We start from the raw sequence: 25,620 nt of genomic DNA, 5'->3' as shown, positions 1-25,620 counted from the left end.
TTGTCCCAGGTGTTTCCCTTGATGTTTCATTGCTCCCAGGTGTGTCTCGTCATCCCCTCCTCCTGTGTGTATAAAAAGTGTTCCCAGTCCCAAGTTCTCTGTCCGATGTTAAACGTCTTCCTGGGTTCGTCTCCCTTGGTTCCTGTAAATAAAGTCTTGGTAAAGTATTCTCCAGCGTCTCCTCGTTCCTCGTGTGTGTGTGCATCGTGACAGTGTGGTTTTTGTTTTTTGTTTTTTATACAGTATAACAGTAAATACACTACACTCCACTACACCAAAACAGGCTGCCTCCTGTTCTCCAGCGTCTCCTCGTTCCTCGTGTGTGTGTGCATCGTGACAGTGTGTGTGTTTGTTTTTGTTTTTTATACAGTATAACAGTAAATACACTACACTCCACTACACCAAAACAGGCACCAAAATGCCTCCTGTAACGCCTGAAATGTTGTCACTGTATTTTCACAGTGAAATTGTGCCAACAAAAGCTGCCAGCTTTTACTGTAAATTTAACAGGCTTTTTATATAGTGTGTAAGAGAATCCACATCTCATCCTTTTGTCTGTCTCTCTCTCGCTCTCGCTCTCGCTCTCCTCTCTCTCCAGCTTTCTCTTTCAGAGCTAAACTGAACTGAAGCTAGTGGGATTAGTTCTGGACTGGCTACTGTCGACTATTGGAACACCCTCTAGAGGCTGCAGGAGGAGAGCGCCAGCACTGGCCGATCAATACAATGGAAGAGAGAGAGAGAGAACCAGACAGGGGGTAGAGAGGCATAGGGAGGGTAGAAGAAGGAAAGAGAACGAGAAGGGGGGTGTCGCTGGGCGAGGGAGGGAGACACAGTGATAGTGTGCATGTGCGTGAGAGAGGAGGGTGCGAAAGACGGATACAGAGAGAGACCGAGTTAGAGCGAGAGCAAGGTGCACACGTTGCTCAGCCTTCTCATTGCAGCCGCGACAGGCAGCCAGAAAAGAGCTCCAATCTAACCGGTGGCAGCAATAGACTACTGAAAACACAGCTTGACCGATCAATAGACCTTTGCCAGAAACATTGTGAGAGGGAGAAAGCTGCTCAAGGACCAGGGAGAAGCAGATAAGGTGAAGATCTAAAGGCAATTACAACACCGGCTTCCAAAACTAGGTAAGTTGAGTGTCTTGTGTTTATTAAGTGTTCTCTTCTCATAGCAGCTGTGCTGTACTGGAGGGGTCTGACTGGGGAATGGGAGTGGACTCAGGTAATGAATTGGTTTGTGTGTTGTGCATCAATCAAAACATTATCATTCTGAGCTTCAGACCGAATGTCACGTTACTAAAGTCACATCAGGGAGCAGACCTGGTCTGGTGTAACCAAAGCTGTATTCTTCTTCGATTACATTATTTGCATGCATTTGAATATGCATTTAGTAGATTTCGTTAAAACAGTACTCCAGAAGTAGGATCAGTTTTATGCATTCATGTTGTTTTGAATGATTCACAAGTGCAAGTACAGTGAGTAAAAACATTGCATGGATGGTTTTAAAGAAGTTGGTTTCATATGCTCTTTTGACGCAAATTATGATTGCAGAATTTTACTTTCAGTATTTGTCATTTAGATAATGATATAGAATATAGTTAAAGAGTATAATAAATCTTCTATTTGATGCATTCAAAAATATGTGGAACTATATACTGTATAAGTAACCGCATGTACAGTAATATAGATCATAATATATAAAGTATAAGAATATGTAAAAATATGAATTATTTTTTTTAATGTATTAATTTTATGTATTATATATTGTGGTCTATATTACTGTACATAGAGGATGTACAATATGTATTAATATTAGGGATGCACGATATATCGGCCACCATATCGGTATCGGCCGATAAATGCTAATTTTTTCTGTTATCGGTATCGGCCCGATAAGAAAATTTGGCCGATATCTTAAAGCCGATAAATAATGCATTATTTCCTTCAGAGACACTTCAGATGCGCGCTGTTCGTTTGCAGCCTTTTGTGCAATTGTACGTTGTAATATTGTGTTTATTTGATGTATATCTGATTTATCTCATATAGAATGCGTTTGGTTAAGTTAAAAGAGCGCTTCAGTTTACCGGTGATCATCTTTAGCTCAGCGCACGCAGCTCAAACAGCAGTGCACAACATTAATAACTATGATTGGGAATGTCGTGTATATAACATTCTAATGAGAACATTATTATAATAAAACGTTGTGAATTCTTTGGGTTTAGTTGCTGTGTTTCAGCGCGTTGTTATGGGAAGAGCGCATCCACAACAGGATCACACATTCTGACTATAGCACGCAATAACTGCGTCATTTTGTACATATATAAGTTGTAATATTATGTTTATGTTGTATTAATATTAATCTCAGGATGCATTTCCTTGAGTTAAATAAGCTGCCAGCAAAACGCTTCAGTTTACCGTCTTCATTCAGCTCTTCAGCTTCAGCACGCGCTGCTCAAACGGGTGCTATTTAAAACAGTGGTATTAATTTGTTACTTTTTCAAAATCATTGATACATTATTAATGATAACAACCACTTGTATTTTTCTCTTATTATTTTCATCAACAATATGGTTTAGTAATTAAAATCATTTAATTATTGTCCGTGCAGAGGCTATTCCGTTTTATTGATCTATGGCGCATTCATTTTGATTCTTTACACATGTAATGATGTCCAGTGACTTGTTTGCATTATTTATGCATTATTTTATTTATTTGTAAGACTTTTTTATGACTAAATTTGGTAATGGGAGAGTAAAATTATTTTTAAAACGTACACCGTTCAAACTAGGCTGCTTATGTTGAAGTGTTTGAGATGTGGCTTTTAATGATGAGACCTTTTTTGTAATCAGGCTCTCAAAAAGTATATAAAAATTTGGATATAGATTTATCGGCCAACATATCGGTTATCGGCTTTCAAAAATAAAGAATTATCGGTATCGGCCAAAATGTTCATATCGGTGCATCCCTAATTAATATGTATTTAATATACAAATTAGAAAACAGTTTGTATATATAGATAGATAGATAGATAGATAGATAGATAGATTTAAAATATTAATAAAATATAAAAAAAAATGGAAATATTTTTAAGAGTGTACTGTACATACTGTTATTTTGTGCTGTTTAACAATATAAATGCAAAACTGTATATGTAGATTTTGGTTCAGCTCAATTACTTTGAAGTATGACTTATAGCATCAATTTCCTTCAAATCTAGATGCAGTTTGTTTTAAGAATTTACATAGATTACTTTTTTTAAAGCCAGCCTCACTGTACCCCAGAGTGAGCAATTATTCTGTGCAGTGGGCAAACTTTCCATCCAAAAAGTAGGGGATGCTGTTATGGGCAGATCATGATGTCACCATCCATCCGGTGGATAAACTGGCTGTTTATTTCTTCCACTACATCCTGTGGCACCTTTTTCAGAGAAATATTCTCACACTTGCTGTTGTGCATCCATTCCTCCTCCCTGCAGAGCTGCACTGTGAGGGATATTGTCGTATTTCTTAAGTGTTGGATTTGTCAAAGTCAGTTGAACATATTGTCCATGGGCAGAGAGTGTGGTATCAGCATGATATTAAAAATCTGGTGTGGGGGATCCTTTCTGCAGATTTATAGCTGGAGTATAAATCTTAACACCTCAGCTACGAGACCTTTTCTTCACCGCGCTGCCATGTGAACGAATGATACCGCATGCCTCCCCACACAGTGTAAGATGAGAGCCCAGGGGTACATGTTAATTTCTCCGTAGGTAGATCACACCTCTCTGTGGCTCATTCCTTCCTTCCTCCTGCTCCTCTTTCATTAGTCTTAGGCATGATTTCAAAGCTTTCCCTGAGTCTGAGAATACTCTGCTCCCACTAGCATGCAGGGCTATATATTAAACATGCAGCCATCAGAAGGCTCTCTCTCAATCAACAGTCAAATTTATGGAAATGTGAATCAATAATGTGGATAAACATTCAACTTTAAAATGTTTGCTTTGGCTAAAATGGCAAACGGCACACTCACTGCAAGAACAAAGGTACTGAGAATGAAATGCAAATTCAAATGATGCTTCCACACAAGATTTTTTTTTTTAAATGTCTTAATGTTTTGTTTTTTTCTCCATACAATGGAAGTCAGTGAGATCCGATGTCATTTTGAACCCCAATGACTTTCATTATATGGGCAAAAGCAGTTAAAACATTTCTCAAAATATTTTCTTTTGTGTTCCACAGAAGAAAGTAAGTCATACAGGGTTGGAACGCCATGAGTAAATATTCACCAAATTAATTTTTGAGTGAACCATCCTTTTAAGATTATGTAACGCAACAATGTAATGACAAATCATGGCTTTCTTTCTGTGACTATTATTGGTCTGCAGAGCTGTTGTCTATCCACCTTAAAATTCAGAAATGTTGCCATGTGTCGAATATTCTGACCAATGAGGGGAAAATTTGCTTGATGTGACGTTTATTAACACATTTTGTTTTGTTTTGAAATGTTGCCATGTGAAAGTGAAATTAACCAAGCAGACCAACCATTGGTCTACATTGCAGAACAAAGCAAAAAGATTACAAATCTGAAGTAACATGCATGTAATTGTATTGTAAAGTAATATTTCAAGAAAAATGGGAAAAAGATTTTATGATGAAAATCTATATTTTATTCAACTACACCAAGAAAAAAAAGGTGTAGAAACAATTTTCACTTAAAAACTTAACTTAAAAAGTAAATGTAACAATTACAAAGAAATGACAAGTAACACACTGAATTAAATTGTAAATTTTGTAGAAAAGCTCATAGTATTTTCTTGTATAATATACTCAAATAATTTTATTTACAACTTAAAAAAATCTTTTTTACAGTGTACTTTTGCAGTAAAATTGTGTTTTTTGTAAGTAAAAAAACATGAGTCACCTAAAAATTTTATATAAACGCACATGAGCAGCAATATCTTGTGTTAATCATGATTGCATAATAAAATTAGATTTTTCTGATACTTTCCCCTCTCAGTGAGATTAATTAACATGTAGCGGCACACCTGTGGGTAACCAAACAGCACAACTGTGTTAGTCTATGAGGAAATTAATAATTTACATAATATTTCAGTCCAGGGGCTTTGCCTTTGCACAATGCCCAGCAGTGACTGTGCTGCAGAAGTTTCCTCTACTCTTGCTATTAGACTGCTAAATGGTAATTAAGCCAGGGCTCCATTTGCATGCACTCTGCGGAAGAACACGAGTGTTTAAAAAGAAATCAGGCTGCATATATTGGACCACCCGAGGATCACTGTCCAAAATTAAAGCAGGTTGAGGCGGCTGCTCTCTTTGCGCTCGCTCGCTGTTCAACTGCCATTAAATGGCTTTCAAGTGACTATTCTTTTTTGTCATTGACTTAAATACAGCTTAGCTGATGGATCCGCTTACCATAACGCTATGTTATTGCAGTTTGTGTGCGTTTTTAATGCGCTCCTGCTTTTGAAATTACCCTTTTGAGCACTATTGTTCTCAATTTAATTACCAACCCTCCATGTTCAGCATAAGCCAAGGACACGTTAGTCGACAAAAACTGCTGTGCTAAAGAAAATTCTACCATACAAAAGAGGCACTTCTTGTTCACCCCCTCAAACATGAAGCCGTGGTCTGTTCTGTCAAGGGTTCAATCTGTTTGATAAATGCTTCGCCGCCTCTGAGCTGTTTTGGTGTTCACCTTCTGAAAGCCACTAGCTTTAAATAATACAAGGTACATTGAGATCAAGTAATAGAGAAAGAAAATTACTTGAACCCTTGCCCACTGCTCATGCACCTATGTTATTGCCTCTCCTGCCACCTTTTTCTGCCTACATATACAGTGGGTACGGAAAGTATTCAGACTGCAAAAATGTCAACGATTCTGTGTTTTTCTGTCAATATGGGGTGCTGTGTGTACATTAATGAGGAAAAAAAATTAACTTAAATGATTTTAGCAAATGGCTGCAATATAACAAAGAGTGAAAAATTTAAGGGGGTCTGAATACTTTCCGTACCCACTGTATGTCCTAATCCTCCTGCAGATGATTCCCAGACTGCAATGCAGTCAGAAGGGGGAGACGGTGAGCTCTTGCTTTGATTTGAAAATGTGCTCATGACTTGATGATAGTTTCAGCACATCAGACAATGACTGTACTGCAGTGTGATGCTCTAAATTAATGGGATTAATGTTTATTTGGCTAATCTGAATAGTGAGTTAATCGGATTGAACTGCTTCAGAGTGTGAAAGAAATAATGTGAGTGAAAAACAGATTCATCAACATTATTTAAAGGTGCAGTGTGTCATTTCCACATCACTAAGTAGCACCAAACAGAATTTTCACATTATGAATGTATTCAGATATGTTTTAAGCACTCACTTCTTCCACCGTTGTTCAGAAAACAAGTACCCCCACCCCAAATTTACGTTACTCCGCAGACGTTACGTTAAAAATCTGAAAGCGCAAAATGATTAACTTGCAGAGAGCATTTCTGATTGGCTAAAATAGTTTTTTTTTTTTTTTTAAATGCCTGTCACAGGTATGATTCCTCGGGACACCTATGGCAGTTATATCTGTCAGGTATGTAGTTGGAACATTTTATGCTTGGTAGTCAAGAAAGAAACAATAAATAAAAATTGCTTACAGCACCTATAATAGTGAAAATGCAACAAGTCAGCACTTTGGTTTTATTGGTCTTATATCAGGTATACCTGACATGTAGCCTGACAATTCTAGACAAATTTCCAACTACTGGCATATTGAAAGGCTTTGCTGAGCCAAAGAAAATCAGCAATCAATATAGGGCTTAAAAAAACACTGTTATATAGTGCTCAGTGACAAAGAACATTTGACTTATCAGCTCGCATTCGATCAGGGCCAACTAACAGGGCGATTGATTGCTCTGTAAAGCTCTGGAGGAAATGGAAGAAATGAATAAATCAGGAGTGAATTACAAACACACAGATAAGAGCCAGGTATTTCTTTGGTCCTATCAGGAACAGTCAAGTGCGTTGATCTACTGTGTGTGTGTATTCTTAAAGGAGAAGCATCTAAAAGAGGACAGGAAGTGAGAAGACAGCAGGCAGTCAACAGCCGAATATGTTAATCAATACTGAGGACAAAGACAAATAAGACAGGTTTAATTTGTTTTGTTGATAAAGCTGAATTGGAATTCATTATTGTGAGTTTATATTATAATTTAACATACTAATTTAAGGTGATTAATTATTTTTTAAAACAAATGAAATGAAATGCGTCAAATTAGCAAATTAAAACATGACAAATATAGAAATATATATCCTCCAGTTCTCAAATCAATATGATTTTGGCACCTCCTTTGGATTTGCATATTTATGCAATGCATTTGCATTGCACACAGTACCTTTTATGCCCCTTTATGTGATTATTTGTGATTAATTAAATTAATTAAATATTATGCAATTAGTTTGATTAAAATGTATTAGTTATATATTATATTATATATTGGTCTTCTAAACAGCTAAAACTTGCTTGTTTAAAGACCAGTGTCCATGTTTGTTTCAGCACTGAAACTGTGATTAAAAGTTCACGCTTTGATCTGATCTGTTGCAGACATATGAGCTCAAGAAAAAGAGAAAAAAAAAATCATGTTTTCTCTTTTTTAAATTGCCAGTTTGTGTATCTCACCCTAAAGATACCGATTAACAGAATGCTAGAATGTCTTGCAGGAACTGTCATCTGCCAAAACTAGCAAAAGTATGGACACATTTTTTTTTATGTTTTTTTTTTTTAATGCATTACTCTTTAGTCGGAGCAATATTTGATTTCCAGTGTGGGTGAGGTCACATTTATTTCAGCCAATCAGGTTTGCTGCAGATCTTGCGTTTGTTAATTGACATGTGATTAAGTAGTAAAACAATTATTTGCTCCTGTGAAGATTCCATCTGTCTTCAATTAGTTAGAATTGTATAATTAACTTAATATGTTATCTGCTCACAAATTTCCTTTGCTAAATGTTAGGAATGGAAATGTGCCAGCTCGTGCTCACATTTTATTTGTAGCTCTCTAAATGCACACCCTCAGTGATACAGATGTGAACCTACATGTAATATTAATCTTTCTGATACAATGTCATTTTCAATTATTCTTAGTATTCCGACACTTCAGTGGGATTCTGGCGACATGGCCAATGACTGCTGTCACAAGAAATCATCGACAAGGTGTCAAATCTATATCGCTAAAGGACACAGGGTACATCAGCCATGCAAAGCACAGTTCGCCATGGTAGAGCGAGAGAAACAAAACTTCAATATTTATCTTCTTTTATTCAGAAACATTTCTCTCCAAAATTGCTTGTATTCATTATTTCAGCCCGAGATGGCATAAAACAAATGATTTTATAATGACTTCAAGGCAGTGCTAGTAATTACAGCAGTGAAACTGATTACGTTCATCCAATAATTAAACAAATATCATTGATTTCCCACAGAGAGACAGCCCAGCTCCCAAACACCCATCATCCTCCATCCGCTCCAGCTTCCTGTTCTCCCTGAAGCAATAGGCCAATCAAATGACTGTGATTTGAGAAGTGCAATAAAAGTCAGACACATTGATATTTTGTGCAATGGTCTTTCCTGTCCATTTGTCAATAGATAAAGATTGAAAAGAGGTGGTTTGTTGAAAAATGTATATATATCACACACAGCCCTTCTGTTGTAGCAGGAATCAGCAGATCTGTTATGTGGATATTTTCTCTGACCTACTGTTTGGAGTTGTGTGGCTGGCTCGTGTTGGTCTTTCACTCGCTAGTTCTCCCCATCTGTGCAGGCAGATGGATGAACACTCCCACATAAAGTTTTCTTTGCCAATTGCCATCCTTCCTGCTTTGTAGTTAAAAGAGAAAATTGAAGCATTTTTGGATCCTTTGTATCTTCACTAAGCGGTCTAGCTATCATTTCATTGCCTCTTTCATGGACATTTCAGGCTAACTAATTCTTGATTTAGATTCTAATTCAAGACTTGATTAAAAGTCTTGATTTGTCAGCTGAATGCATGCGGAATTATATCAGCCTGTGTCTTATTTGAATGGACAAGTGCATTCAAGTGATCGTCTGGGAGACTTGATCTTTAAACAAAAGCCCACACAATTGCTGACGAGTGTAATATTTAAATAGATTCTGCCTGCCGAGTCGGGGAAGAATTGCGAGCAGACTCAGAGATTTACATTCAAATACGACGCAGCAGGGCTATGTTGTCATTTGATGTAAATTCCTTTGGTCAACATTGTGTTCGTCATAGAAAGAGCTGTTTGGAGATGCCTCTAGGCATTTCAAAGAGACTTTTAGGACAGTCTTTAAAATGATAGTTCAGCCCAATATGAATATTCTGTCATCATTTATTCACCCTCTTGTTGTTCCAAACCTGTTTGACTTTCTTTTGTAGGCTACAAAAGGAGTTGGATATTTATGTTGCTTTTTCCATACAATGAAAGTGAATGGTAACCATGGGGCTGTGAAGTAAAAAAAAAAAAAATATATATATATATATTGATTATGTGCATATCAAATTTGGCATGTCGTGACTGTTTATTAAGAGAACCACATTTAACATCACTGCCGAGAAGCATGTTGGAATGCTGTATTTGAATATATTGTGACAGATAATGTAAATAATGTCATGTTTCAATATTTTACTCACACAAAGGTAGCAATATAACAATCAATCTATCAATAAAATTTATGGTGCCTTTTTGCATTTTTGGATTCGGTCACCATTCACATTCATTGTATGAAAAAACATTCTGTTTAACCTCTCATCTTGCCATCCACTGAAGAAAGAAAATCATACTGGTTTGGACAACATGAATAGATTTTTTTTCTTCATGCTAGATTCTGGGAAAAATTCTCTAAAATAAAATAAAAATAAATGTAGTACTATGCAGAGTTTCTGGTAAAATTGCTCAAGAATTCAACCAGCACACAGTGGGTTATTAATTCAGCCCAATACTTCCAATATCTAAAAGTATAATGTGATTTTTTTTTCCTGTGCACATCACAAGTGTCATCCTACTATTCACAGGTTGTTTTTTTTTTCTTTCAGGTTTTTATCTCATAGACAAGCAAGACACGTCTCCTCCCAACTGTCATGAAGCCGAAATGGGTTGTGCATGTTTTTAAGCGGTGTTAATGTGTGCTGGCCTATGGAACACACAGCCTTGGAGAAAACATCTCCAGACTGATTAGTGTTTATACAATATAGCCACGGTCTGCGCAGTCTGACTTCACATTTCACATTACATTAACCCACCAGCCCAGCAAGAGAGTACAATGAGGCTTTTCTGGGCTGGCAGTGTGTGTGTGTGGTACAGTGGAAGAGCTGTTACGAAGGAAAGGACACTAGAATTGGCAACAGGTCTTTGTTCTAGTCAGGCTGTCTTGAATAGGCACTTTCGTTTTCATTTCAAGGTAGCGTTCACCCAAAAATGAATTATTACTCACGCTATACGCTGTTCCAAAACCATATTACCGTGGAACATACAAGGTGAATTTGTAAAGAATATCCATTTTTTTATGTATCCTATATCCTCTTTTTTTTTTTTTTTGATAGTTAATGGGATAATTAGCCTCATTCTTTGTAGTCATAAATGAATGAATAAATCTTCTGAGTCAGATCTTTTGAATTATTCAGTTCAAAAGTTGAATCTGGTTTGCAAAACTGATCTGACTGATCTGTTCAGGCTGATCTGACTGTACTTATTAACTAAATTATCTGGTTAATAGCTCAGTAAATAATGACAAAATTTTCATCACATAAAGCTAACATAAAGCTTCAAAAGGTATGGACTGCTTTTATGATATTTGTATTAATTAATAAATTTATTTATTTATTTATTTATTTTTAACCTCAGCGATCCCCATTTATTATGACTGCAGAAATGAAAAATAAAATATGTTAATATATAATATATATATATATATATATATATATATATTATATATATCCTTTTGTGTTAGGAAGAAACTTGGCAACATGATTGAGGAGAACTGATTTTTGTTTTATTTTTTCAACTGTTCTTGGACACTGGGAATATTATGTGATTCAGTTTTGCAGAATTACTGTAATATTTTTTTAATAGTTATTTTATTAAAATGTTTCATGTTTAATATTTTTTTTAATAAATTATTACTCACCCTTACAGTGTACCAAAACCATATGACATTATTCCTGAACATAAAAGGAGATTTTTTTTTTTTTTTTTTTTTAAGAATATTCACTGATTTGTTTGAAGTATTCACTTCACTCAGTACAGGTGCAATATCAAAGACATTTTGTCAGAGGCAAAATATAAATCTGACCCTCTGACATATCTTCTTGTGAGGTGAAGCTCTCTTCATAGGACATCGCTTTGCTCTGGTGGCATATTTGTTTTGCGCAAATGATTTATATGCTGAAATCCCAAATACAGAAACAAAATGACATTTCCATGAGTTACGCTCGATATTCACTTGACCTCAATGTGTATTGACTTTGTGCACTGGAGTGAGACAGAACTGACCAAACAAAATGCACAAAAAATGCTTTGACCTTTTATTGTCCGTGTCCAGATCTGGGACAAAACAACTGAACTCTGTATCTAAAAGCACAAAAACATGCATAATGTATTTTGAAAAAAGTGCATATTGTATAACTACAGTATTTAAAATAAAGAACACTAGGTTTCCTAAAAAGAAAAAAATCAGCTTTACTGTTCTACCAGTCCAATCCTCAGAGCAGACAGTGAAGGCACAGCTTCTTTGCATTCTGTGAACATTCAGTTTTGCCTCTGAGTTAAAATAAGAAGTTATTCATGTGTTCTATTGTTTATTAGGTGAGGAGCAGTATTTTTAGACAAAGCCAGCCAGTAGTGTCAGGACCTGCATAAGTAGTTCCCATTTCTTCTGTCTCAGATGTTTCAGAACTTCACGACCCCCACAGCCCCTGTACCGTCAATGCGGTTGCCAAGGAAACGGGTGTCAGGCTTATATGAAGGGTGTTGGAAATAGACAGGGGCTCTCAGGTCTGCTGCACCCTAAACGATGGCATTGTGCTAAAGATAAGGACATGCATTACGAGTTTGTGTGCTGTTTTTCATAAAAAACAGGGTCATCTTTGCCCCCAAGGAGGCATTTTATGAATTCAGTGGTGACAGAAGCGGACTATGAATCAGTCCACTGAGTTGCCAGATCATGTAACCTCTCAATAAACTGCCAAAAGTCCAGCTGGTGATATTCCAGGGCTCCCGGGCAACTGCCGTAAATTAGTGCCCAATCCCACTCCCTGCTGACTGAGGAACAGTGTTTAGAATCTGTGTACCCACTAGCAAAAGCAGCCCACCTGTGCACATGAGCCCAGGTCTGTGGCATTTCATCAAAGCTGACGTATGAACAGGGCAAATGTTGCTTCGCTGGGGTAACAAAAGGTTCCCGCTTTCAGTTAAATGGCTTCAGCTGTGGGTTTTAGCCAACATGTGTGTGGAGTAGGAACTGTGTTCAGTCCTGCTTATTGACTATTTGGCTTTACACTGAGAGTGACAGAGGCCATCAATACATTAGCATGGGTGTAGACGGCCATGTTGTGACACTCTGCCATCTTCTTCCTTTAATGCTTCTGTGCTGGTTTATTATCACTGGATAGCCAATTTGAATCTGTGGAAACAAATTATAGTTCAATTTAAAGGGTTAGTTCACCCAAAAATGAAAATTCTGTAATTAATTACTCACCCTCATGTCGTTCTAAACCCGTAAGACCTCCGTTCATCTTCGGAACACAAATTAAGATATTTTTGATGAATTAGGAGAGCTCTCTGACCCTCCCATAGACAGCAATGTAATTACCACAATTAAGGTCCAGAAACGTAACAAGGAGATCGGTAAAATAATCCATGTGACATCAGGGGTTCAACTGTAATTTTACGAAGCTACGAGAATACTTTTTGTATGCAAAGAAAACAAAAATAATGACTTTATTCAACAATTTGTCTCCTCCGCGTCACCCTGGTGCCATTTTGATCTCCTTGCTACGTTTCTGGACCTTGATCGTGGTAATTACATTGCTGTCTATGGGTGTCAGTCCTGTGTCTTGTGTTTTGTTCCCCACGTGTTCCATGTCCCAGTTTACCCATGTTGATTGTGTTAATTTGGTTCCAGGTGTGTCTCGTGCTTTCCTTGATTAGTTTCGATGTGTATTTAAGCCCTTTGTTTCCTGAGTCCTGCGTGCTGTCTTGAACGTCGATCCCGTGTCCTACGTGTATCTTCCTAGATGTCAATAAAGACTGTTTAAGATTCTCCTGTGTTCTCCTCGTTCCTCACCATCAGTTTTATTTCTTGAATTTCATATATTTCTTCGCTTTGCTTTTTATTTATCATCTGAAACCTCAAACCAGTCTAAGCTCGTTTACTGCCCTTTCCTGATCGCCTAACTTTGTAACACTGGTAATGCTTTTTGCTCATTTTATGGGTAATGGGTACTTTTCAATTGGTCAGTCTGGGTAAGTAGCGTAAACCTTTTAAAGCTTAACTTTTTTTTTTTTTCTCTCGCAGTTGGGTTTTCCTGTCCTTTCTTTTCTGCTCACTCTTTTTCCATTCCGTTCTTTTGTTCTTTAGGTACTTTGCAACCGCTCAGGCTGGGGGTCAACCTTAAATCAGAAAGACGAGCAAACTAGTTTAAGAACACCCCGCCCTGCCCCTTTTCTGTCTTTTCAGCTCAGTTGTACTTTTCCTTTCTTTTCTGTACTGCACTGTTCTTTATCGTTCTCTTCTCTTCTTCCTTGCCTTTCTTTTCTGTTCTTTTCTTCTCCTTTTTCCTTTCTATTCTTTTCATGATGATCATAGGGTTGCAGTAATTCTCTACCAACAGGACTCTGCAGAAGAACAGGGAACTTTGTTTATGCTCTGCTTTTCATGCTGGTTTCTCATCCTTTTATTTCTGTGGATCTCAGCGTTACTAATTATTCAGGACTCTTTTTGGTATCGACAGGCATAGGACAATTGCTTCTCCAGTCACACGTTTTAAGCAAACACTCTTGTCACGCTTCAAATACAGAGCAGTCAGTAGCCATTTAGGGAGTAATAAAACACTAGATCCCAGAGGAAAAGTGCTCGGTGCTATTGGCAGAGGAAGCCGAATCTCGATACTTCTCTCTCTCTCTCTCCACCACATCCCTTCTCGCTGGCGTCCTGCACCTGCCAAGCAGCTGAAACTTTTGCACCGTCATGGAGATGTCAACAATGTTACAGGCCAAGTGGCACAGCTACCTCAGCGACAGCCATCAAATCCCTCTGAACTCCTTCCAAATCCATCTATCTTCCTAAGCTCCCCCACATGGCCGGTAGATAGTCTGCTTGGGATGCGGGTCTTGGCCAGAGAGTTCTCCTCTCATCTCTGTAAGCTTGGAGAGCTCTGAAGGGCACGTTAGGGCCAGCAGCACTGCTTCTGTACCTGCATTTGAACCTGCCATCCTGCTGGAATGCAAACGTCTCCTCTGAGACACTCTTGCCCATTTTGTCTGGCTTTTTTACAGGTGCTGGGAGTCACTTTCATCTCAGCCTTCTACCTTTTATTAACTCATAACTGGGTTGCTGTGTGCCTCACTGCTGTTCCTACACACTGATAAAATCCATATATGTTGTGACATCATGCTGACCTCTTGTGACAGATTTGCCCTGTGTGGATGAAGCAAAGATGTATTGTGATGGATGCACAAACAAAACCATGTGTTATCAATCTTATTTTAGAGCTTACATTAACAGGTTACAATATTCACACTGTTCACGTTCATGTAACTTGGTGAACTCAGAAGAAAATATGGTGAAAATGCAGTATAAACCTATATTTCAACATACTGTATATATTTGAAATGTAGGCTTTCAGGAAGCAAAATGAAAAACTGGATTAAACTGCATTTCACTTTTACATTTTTGGTAGAAGCTTTTATCCAAAGAGTGTATTCTCTGAGAATCAAACCCACAACATTAGTGTTGCTAGCAGCTTTCTCATTGAGCTACAAGAATGCCATAGACCGTGACATTCACACACATACTTTCTATTCAGTGAATCTGACTGAATCTAAATGATTTAAGCTATTTCAATTTGAAAGCGCTGTGTTGGCATGTTTTTTTTTGTGTCAAAATACACCATAAAAAGTGACAAAAATATCTAAAATTAATCAAATAAATTACTACAAATATAATCATGACGTTGAAAAGGAAAAATAAACAATGTAACATAAGATATATTGAATATAACTTCATATAACAATATAATTAAGTAAAAAAAATGGATTTAGGCAGTTTATTGCTACATTGGTTTCCATTCTGTGCAGTCCATTCTAGTACCTTAATAATTTTCATTGGCTTTTGATAACAATTTAATAATATATGTCCATCATTAGTTCAGTAAACATCAGAAATGCTCTCAGTGTTGAAGCACAACATTAGCCTGTATGCTGTTGCACGGCGTGAAACAGGCCTCAGACTGGCCTCGGATCCAACCCTCTGCGGCTCGGCTCTGTGGGGGTTGGAGGTGCGTTTGTGTTCAAGGAACTGTGGTGAATGATTAATTGTATAGAGAGCTGTGAAAATCACTTTGTTAATTGTGTGGGAGGTTGAAGAAAAAGCACGCAGCGATTTTCTCCTTAAAAAACAGCTTCTATCCGACTGCTTCGCTTTACAGTTTTGCAGCTGTCCATATAAACCTACGGTCTGAAAGCATACTCGGTGTGCTCATGAAAAACAATTAGGAATAAGCTACTTGTAATTTCAGCGTTTTTGCTGGAAAAAGAATAACTCAACGTGCATCATAAAGCATATTTATCAAGACAGAGAGCATATGAAGTATACAACTATTTGTATAGGTACACAATTTTTTGGCCAATTGTTGCAAAGCAATGCTCATAAATTCCTGCACTCTCTTATGTATGTACAGAAATTCTCTCGAGGTAGTTATGGCTGGGAAAATATGCCTTAGTGTACCTCTTCAGATCACAGTACTCCAGTCTTTGACATGAAACAAATAGGTGTCCGTATATAGCCATTTATAGCCTGTCCTGAATAGAGCTCCTCAGAAAAAAAAAAATAACATTGTATCTGTGTGTAAATGCAGTTTGGATGGAGGTGGGAGTTAATTTACCTTGCTGTCTAATGAATGATATTTCTTACTGACTGCACAGCTTGAATATCACCTTTTGTGCGAGAGTGAAAGCAGGTGAAACAGCAAGGCAAAAAGAAACAGGGCTCCAGACTGCGATTAAACTGTTTCCAAATGCAACAAACATACACATTTGTGAAAATAATTGAAAATGTACATAGTTTGGAAAACGTTGTGTCTATTCATATAATGATTCATCAAATGCCATCTCGCTAGGTGGCGAAAAGGAATGCTTGTGTTTTATATATAGAACTGGTTCTATATATGGATTCTGTCAAAAGATTTGTGAAACACCACTGAAGTCACTCAAATGATAGTGGTTTGAATCAGACTCAGTCAGTGAATCATTCAGAGCCATTAATGAGTTCACAACTGACTCCCTCACTGAACCCCGAGTCATTTTTCGGTTAGGTCCATTTTGAAATGAACAAACACACCATGAGCCATGCTGTCCAATTCGAGAATGAATGACTCTTATGAATCAGTTTTTGATGAGTTAGTCAAAACAATTTGGAAAGCACAACTTAAGTCACTCATGAGATAGTGGTTTAAATCATAGTCCGTAAATCAGTCAGCCGTTACTGGGCTCACAACTGTGTAATTTTTCGGTTAGGTCCGTTCTGAATTATGCAGTTATTGTAATGTGCACACAACTTTATTTAGAGTAATTGTTCATAAAACAACGTTGTAACTGAAGATATTGGTAATCATTTCTAAAACCCCATTTAAATATTTTACAAATAATTATCAGCTATTGTTTTTCATAGTTGGATCATGGATCATGGGAGTGACATCATCAAATTTGGTGTTTTCCAAAAGAATACACACACTAAACTACTATACTAACCAGAAAAAGAAAAAAAAAACATAATATATATAATTTATAGATTGATAAAATATAAACAAAACTTAAATTTTTCATATTCTATCCTAAAATGTCCCTTCATTAAAAAGCTAAAGTAGAAAAATGCACTTAATGAGTTTTTCTGAATTTTGATCTTTATTGAGTTATGTAATTTATCAACTTAAATAGTCTTTTGGCTCCAAAATGTTTCATTTTAGGAGCCATATACTGTAGCTCCGTATTTTTTATTATTATTATTTTAGTCTGGAGCCCTGAGAAATGCTGACATTTCACTTCAATTCCTACACGCATACAACAGTTCAAAATGCTTGCGTTCATTAGCGAAGTAATGAGTCCTGAGTTATGACGGAGTTTTTGAATTCACTCCATAAACCCCATAAAGCCAATCTTTGCCAAAGAAAAATACCTCCCTGTCAAAATCAGGAGGAAATATCACAGCCATATTTCACATTTTATTAACACAATTTTGAAGTCGCCCAGGGCTAGATTTGTATTTATACTGCGCGAGCGTCCTGGATAAATCTCAGTTGAATTAAATTCAGTGCCTCAAAGTACAGTAACTGTGACATTTTGGCTGCATAAATATTATCCTCACCCTCGTGAACACTGATTAATTACAAAGCCTTCATAAACTAAAAGGCAACAGTTGCTGGTGTGTTTGCTATATTATTGGCTTTCCTTCTCTTTTTCATTTTTCACAGTCTGTGTTTGTGGTCTCTGAGAACTGCCCAATTAATGTAATGCACTCAAGTCTTTAAAGCCCACTCAATTATAAAGCAGTTAAAGATTCCTTTCTATTCATATTTTCCCTGCATAAGTTTACCTGACCTTTCTAAAGGCTTTTCTTCCATGCATATTAAACTGCATTGGTCTGTACAGTAGAGTAAGAGAGAGTCAGCTTCTTTCTTTAGTGCGTTGAATGCCAATCAGTTTGTTCAAAATCAAACAGATGGAACAGAAACTTGTGCTGTTATTAAACAGAGCCTATAATCATGTCAGTCAGACTGAGGTTAAACTATAGAAATGCACACTCAAGTTTAAGAGCAAAGTGGGGTTTAACAAGTCCAAATCCCTCAAAGCTGCTCTTGTAATTCAACCGTGCAATCTGCTGTCACATTCTGATCATGTCATATTACTTCTGCGTCAAAGGCTCAGTACAACTGGTGTGTATAAAAAGTCAAAGCATAATTAATCATACTTTAACTTAAAGCAACACCTTGAAACATGCAATGTCACAGAACACTACAACATATATATTACTTATTATTCTCTGAAATATTTGTTAAAGCCTTGTTTTCTTTTAAATATTGATATATGTGATTAATTTGATGTTTTAATTGGCATATCATCTACTTAATTTGCTTAACATTTTTAATGGAATGACAGACGTAATAATTAGTGTACAAAAATATATGCAAATTAAGAAGCAGCAACATTGTTTAATCATCTTATGGGAGGATTGATAGCCTAGATAGTTCTGGAAATAAAACTCCTGAGAGGTGTGTGTGCGTGCATGTGCGTGTATGGAGAGTCCCCACAAGGATAGCAAACCAGACGTGTGTGTGTGTGTATGTATGTATGTATGTATATACAGTGTATATATATATATATATATATATATAGAGAGAGAGAAACTAGAGGTGATGAAGAAGCTGTATGTAACAGTGATATTGCTGTCAAGATGACCTGCTTTCACCATAAATCCATAGATCTGGGTGCTCATGTCTATTATTCTGTCTTATGTAACTCCATATGTACAACAATTTAAACCGAAAAGTACTTTCACACCAGTAGTTCATAATCATTCAGTGAATACTTTCTGTAGACTTGTAGAAAAATTATTACAAGTACCTAGTGATGAATTGTACAAGAAAAGGAATTGAACAAGAGTACAAAGAGAAGCTTTATCCACTTTACACTAATATACCTCATGAAGTAGGCTTGGATGCACTAAAATTTTACTGTAAAGATGATGACAGCAGAGTACCATCACAATATATAGTGGACCTTACAACATTAGTTTTAACCAATAACTATTTTTTTATTTGAGCGAGATTTCTATTTGCAGGTACAAGGTACAGCAATGGGCACTCCAATAGCACCAAATTATGCGCCACAAAGCTGGTTAAATAATGCATTAGATAAGGTTAATAAATTGAATAGACATGATCTTTTGAAAATAGATAAGCCCATTAAAAAACAAAGAACATTTTCAGTAAATTGTTCCTTGACATACAATGAGCATAGTAATATAATAAAATCAATTATTCATAAACATTGGTACATATTATCATCTGATGAATCTCTAAGTGAGAAATTTCAATATCGTCCATCATTCACTTTTAAAAGATAACGAAATGTATCAGATATGATGGTAAACACTGATGTAGTAAGGAGGAAAAAGTCTGCTTATATACAAGGCTGTTTCCCGTGTAGAAACTGTGCCGCTTGCAGGAATTTGGTCAAGTGTAAAGAGTTTATATGTCCAGTAACACGGAAATGTTTTAAAATCACATCTTGTATTACCTGTTCAACTCGTAATGTGATCTATATGTTAAAATGTCCCTGTCAAAATATATATAGGAAAATCTTTGCGTCAGTTGAAATGAAGAATTAATGAACATAAATCTAGTATACGACGACAAGACATAACCTCTCCAGTAGCGAGACATTTTAACGAATTGGGACATGACATCAAGCAATTGGAATGTATAGGAATAGAGGAAGTTTTTGGGTCACGTAGAGGAGGTAATATAAATAAAGAACTATTGAAACGAGAAGCATTTTGGATTCATAAACTTAAATCACTGAACCCAAATGGTATGAATGAGGAATTAGATCTTTCTGTCTTTCTTTAATGAACTATGGTTGAGCGAATTCATTTTTAATATTTTATATGATAAATTGAGTATTTACAGTGTGAAAAACAATGATAGTTTATGACGATGTATTTCTGATGTTCTTAATTATTGAATTTTCCATTGTTATACAATTTAAAGTTAATTGGTGGAGTAGATATTGATGATTGATAGGATAAACTATAAGTTTGTATAATGGTGATAAATATGTGATCCTAAACAACTATTGTTTTAGTCACGGGTATATTGTGAGGTGTACTAGTGGATGTGACGTGTTGTGTTGGATATATATATGTAAATTGTCCAGGATTTAAGTGGAAATGATTTAATGATTGTGGTAATTGAACATTGGCTAATGAATGATGACGTCAATATAATTAGTGATTTGAAAAGTGGGTGGAGGGATTGAATTGCTTTACACACTGAGGAAGGCTTTGAGCCGAAACGTTTGTGCCTTTTCCCATCAGTAATGAATGTAAAATAAAAGAAAAAAGAAGATTGTTCTCGTGAGTGCGGATCATAATTTCCTGTATTATTCTGTCTTTGCCATTGTAAGGACAAAGCATTTGCTAGACCCTATTTAGACAAGCTTCTGTCTTCTGTTATCTCATCTTCCCTAAAATCTGCTATTAAGCTGTCAGCCCCCTTAAAAATGCATGATTATGTATTCTCTCTGCACATTTGCTGAAAACAGCACTGTAGTAAGCCATCTGAATACTCCGTTTAATAGGTAATAATAAACTTTAACTCTATAAACTCCATTTGTTGCATTAAGTATTCACCACTCTAGTATATAGGAACACAATGGGACAATCTGAAATATCAGTGGCAACACTCATAAGCCTTATGCATACATTCATACATTTAAATTTGGAGAAGAACCTTGTGTGTAGAATGTGGAATATTGGAATGTGGAATGTTTTTTTTCTACGTATATATACACATATGTGAATTTCAAAACAATTGCATTGCTCTCATCTCCATCTCAAGCTGAAGCTCATCTCTTTTGTCTATTTTTCTATGTCTTTCACAGGTACTTTGTAAACTCTCATGGTTGGTGCTTTTTCTTCGTACAGAGAGTTTGCCAATAGTGTCAGTGGTATGATAGCATTGAATGCTGAACTGATGTCAACGAGTTTTCTAACATGATATAATTATTGTGCAGTTGGGAAATAACCAAGTGGGAGGCGGCTGTTATGGTATGCACTGCAGAACGGTTCTGCCTGTAAGCAAACTATGTGGGAGGGATGGAGGCCTTAATGTGGGTCATGACCAGTCGTTTAAAACACTTCATAACAGTCGTCATTAAGGGATGTTAACATTGATTTCTTTGGTACAAAGATGATTGTAGTTTTGAAATGTAAGCACAGCAGCCAGTGTTTGCGGGTGTTGAAGATATCTGAGAGGACATCAAACAGCTTACTAAAGTATTCTCTCAGCACCCTGCCAGGGATTCCATCTGGGCCTATACATTTTCATAGGGTGACTTTTTGCAATGTCTGCTAATCTCAGCAACAGACAGCACCTGACCATCATTTGGAGAAGTTGTATTCTTGGCTGCAGTGTTGTTGGCAGAGAAGTGGCTTTACATCAGGTTAGGAGGGAACCAGGGTTGTGCAAAATTCTGAATTGAAGATGTGGCTCCCTTTCAGTTTGCAAATTGGATTTTGAATTGGCCACGCCCCACAGGAAGTTGAATTGGAATGACAGGAAGATGAGTTTACAGTTCAAATAAATGCAACACAGGTAATACATTCCATCTATCATCTATCTATCCATCCATCCATCCTTCTAAATTTTGAAAATTCTGAATGGTGGAAAACCGAGCTGTCAGGGATCATAGGAATGACTGAAAAGTAGAGGACACATTTCATAGCTCGTCAGCATGGTTCATGAATATTAATTAGGTGACATAGCAGGTAATTGGGTGACAGCTATATTAAAATAATCACTTAACAACTGCATGCTCGTTCAGCTGACAGATGACGCATGCTCAGTTTTATAGTGCTCATTTTATTTGGGCCAACTATTTTTTTCACGTTTTAGAAGTCTCACTAGTCTGACGCACCCAATTCAGGTCATGAAACACATTGCTAATGAGCTGATGTGTTAAATCTGGTGTGTTAGAAAAGAGAGACATCCAAAATCTGCTTTGCTGGAGGGTCTAACACTGCTTTAGCCTCTGCCATATGTACAGGCAGTCAGTGTTTTCTAGGTAGACTCGGATTTTCTGTGTGTATGCAGCTTATGGTCTGTTTAAGTCAATAGTTTGCTGAGATGTGTTGTGTGAAACTGAGCTGGTCATCAAGTACAACCTCAAGATTCCTTGCTGACCTAGCTAGCATGAGATCTAACAGTTTATCAATAGATCTGTCTGGTGAGTTATTCACATACAGTGTTACTTACACTATATCATTTTTGAACAGTTTTAACTGTACGCATAACTCAGATACACTCATTTTAAAGTGTGAAAGAGTTAAAAGAAAGTTCTGTCCAGGAAAGGACAGAGTTCATTTGGAGCAAGGTTACAAAGGTGACCAGTGAGCACACTTTTCTCTCAAGCAAATAAAGACTGTGCTCACTGATACAGATTTGTACACAAGGTCAGCAGCATCCGGCGATGACAAAGAGGCTTGGGGAATAAATATACACAGTCCAGCATCACTATATCACATTATTGTAGCAGGACCCATTGTTCCTTCCCTGAGTGAATGTCCTAGCCCAAATCTGAATTCAAACCAAGGCACTCACTGCTAGAATCCTTTACCAGGGAAGAGGGTTGTGCAAAATGCACAACTGCAGAACTGGCTCCCTTTCAATTCAGTAGTTGGAATGTGAACTGAATTGGTTACACTCCACTATGTATGTACAGCATGTATGTACGAACCTATCTCTCTATCTCTCTATAATCGAAGCCAACTACAAACACACTAGAAATGCGATCAAATTTTGTTTTGGCAAACATTACCTGACTAGTTTCATTTGCACTTTTCCAATACCATTAGCTATCTATCAAACTTCAAAGGCTTTTTAAACTTGTTTGAACACTTTCAAACAAGGCTTTGTCAAGCCAACAGTCAAAGTTTGTCTTAAAAATTACAGTTCCAGTATAAAAATATATTTGAATCTGAATTCACTTTAAATCTATTCACAAAACAAATTTGAACTGCATGCTAACTTGTTTGCTATTCCAAAGGCAGTCTGTTGCACACAACCCTGCCAGCGAAAAATAAATCCCCTTAAAAAAAATCTAAAAGAATATTCAGTCAGAATGATAAGCTTGACTAATGGGGTAATTGTAGATCTACCAGAATTAGTTTTGTTGACCAGTTTTTTGACTGTGATAACAGCTGACACTATTTCTGTCAGGACCACTATCGTCAAAGATGATTGACAATTAGCATACAGTTTGGATTGGCGGTATGGTTCTGTTCTGGGCAAGAATTCCCTGCGCATCCATGCAGCCTATCATGGATGAGAGCAGCGATAATAATGACCGGATTGCTCTGGAACAAGCATGTTCCAACAATACAGCTATAACTTAAGAACAAGCATATTCCCAATAACAACCGAGAGCTTAAGAACAAGCATGCTTCCAATACGACTAGACAGAACAAGCGTGTCTGGTACCCAGTGTTGGGAAGGTTACTTTGGAAATGTAATAGGTTACAGATTACATGTTACCCTATTTGAAATGTAATAGTAGTGTAACTTTTTCAATTACTTTATTAAAGTAATGTAACTGATTACTTTTTGATTACTTTTCTACGTCGAATCCAATGTTAGCTTCACTTCCTGCCTCCTGATTTACCTTCATCTGGTCGATATTTAAAGGCAGAATAGATGCATCCTTCGCTGCCTTGATACCCACAATCCTGTGTGTCCTATCCCGTGATGGTTGAGCAAAATAAAGATGGCGTCGGACGTTATTTCTAGCGAGAAATCAGTATTATTAAGTAATTAAATATTCGCTTAATTATCACCAAAGCTCTTTCTATTTTGTTATTGATCATTGAACGTTAAGCTGCCTCAGAAGCATGTCCGATATCAGTTTCATGAGTTACCTTCATGAACAAATGCTGCCTGCGAAGTCATTGGCTGATAGGCAGCATGTCAGCAGCCTAGGTTTTCGGATGCAGACGACTTCAACTGAACAACGACCATTTACCATTTTCTCTTGGAGCTGCATCGCAGCAGAATTGATTACGTTTGCACCTTGGTCGTTATTTTCTGCTGCTTAAATCTGTGCTGTAGTGCTATAAAATAAAGGCGACTTGACTATGTTAAAGGGGACTACAGCTTACGATTCTCTCCGAAAACAGCCGCGCTCCTGGAGGCGAGCCGTGGGCGGAGCTGAAGAGTCGCGAGCACTTACGGGCCGATTGGCAACAAACAGACATGATGCAGTTTTACAGCAGTTCCTAGTCATGACCGGGATCTTTTATCGCTGGGACTGCTCTGTCTTTCAGTATCAAATGATGTACAAATCCAGTGTCAGAATGTACCTGGTTATAAAACATTCGTCACCGAAGTGACGGGAACAACAAACGCACTCGTGAAACTCCGTTGCTGCCCCGGAAAAAACTAATTACATCCACTGTTCACATAACACTGAATAAGGTTATTTTTTCCCTCACATCCAAAAACACACATCTTTAGAGACAGTCTTCTCGAGCAAGTAACTGCAGCGCTGCCGATGACTTCAGTAAGTTAACCATGAATGAAACGCGTAGAGCGGCTCGCTCTCGCTCGGGTCGCTAAGTGCACACGCGCGCATAAAGAATCCAACTCTTAACAGTGTAAACAATTCAGAATGCATGAAATAGCATTAGACCCCCCTTTAAGCGCAGCATATGCAGAGACAAGCGTGTTGCCAGTGACAACAGATAAGTACCGCACATTGCCAATAGGTCACATAAACTAGCACAACACAAGCATGGAATTGAAAACAACTAAATGAGCCTAAGCAAGACAGATAACCTTAGCAACACGCATGTTGCCAAACCTGAGAGCACTAAAAGGAACTTAGCTTGTGAAGACGTTCGAGAGAGTGAAACAAAGCAGCTGTGACGGGGATGCTTGATCTCTTGATATCCTTCTTGGGGATGAAGTTCCCATCTGAACTTGTTCTTGAGTCAGTTACATAACTTGTGGAGTCCATGTCAATAATGTAGCAATGCGTGAAGTAATGCTAACTCAGTTACTTCCGAATCAGACAGCTTATGATCAATGCGGTGAATTCACCGCACGCATTATGATAGACCTATAGAAAAAAATATTTGAATCTTTTTCTTTTCTAAGAATGGCTTAACTTGAAGTGCTGTAAAAAAAATATTATTTTAAGGTACTTTATGATATGTTGCCATACGGCAACAGCATACAATAGTGGATCTAACTTAGAATAAGTATAAGCTTACTTATAATCAGTATTTTTCCTCAGAAATGTTGTTTGCGTTGATTCAATTGGTGCTATTATAAGCTTTAACACAGTACTTATAATTGACACCTTATACATACTTTCCAACAACTTGTGCTTTTATTTATTCTATTCTTTTTTTGCTGAATAATGATTTATAATTGTTTTAATTTCATTACATTTTTCATGAATATTATTTAAACTGCAAATTTATACAGTTAAAACAAATATAATACTGTATATAATGTATCATAAAACACTGACATAAAACCAAAAACATTGCAGTTCATGAAAATTCAGCATTATGCAATCTCTTGAGAGGA

The 25,620-nt window shown here is 37.0% G+C and overlaps 1 protein-coding gene across 1 annotated transcript in view; it reads left to right on the top strand.

The window, feature by feature from the left end:
* The first annotated feature begins 791 nt into the window (after nt 1-791).
* The window catches only part of LOC107678918 (tenascin-R-like), a 158,601-nt gene continuing 133,772 nt past the window's right edge, over nt 792-25,620 (top strand). Inside the window, exon 1 of the mRNA XM_016474320.1 lies at nt 792-1,130. The gene's annotated coding sequence lies outside the window, so the exon portion shown is untranslated. The remainder of the gene's footprint in view (nt 1,131-25,620) is intronic.

This window comes from Sinocyclocheilus anshuiensis, unplaced genomic scaffold, assembly GCF_001515605.1.
Source record: "Sinocyclocheilus anshuiensis isolate Anshui unplaced genomic scaffold, SAMN03320099.WGS_v1.1 scaffold1576, whole genome shotgun sequence".
NCBI lineage: Eukaryota > Metazoa > Chordata > Actinopteri > Cypriniformes > Cyprinidae > Sinocyclocheilus > Sinocyclocheilus anshuiensis.
Note: the sequence above shows the minus strand (reverse complement) of the source record. Positions and strands in the feature narration are given on the sequence as shown.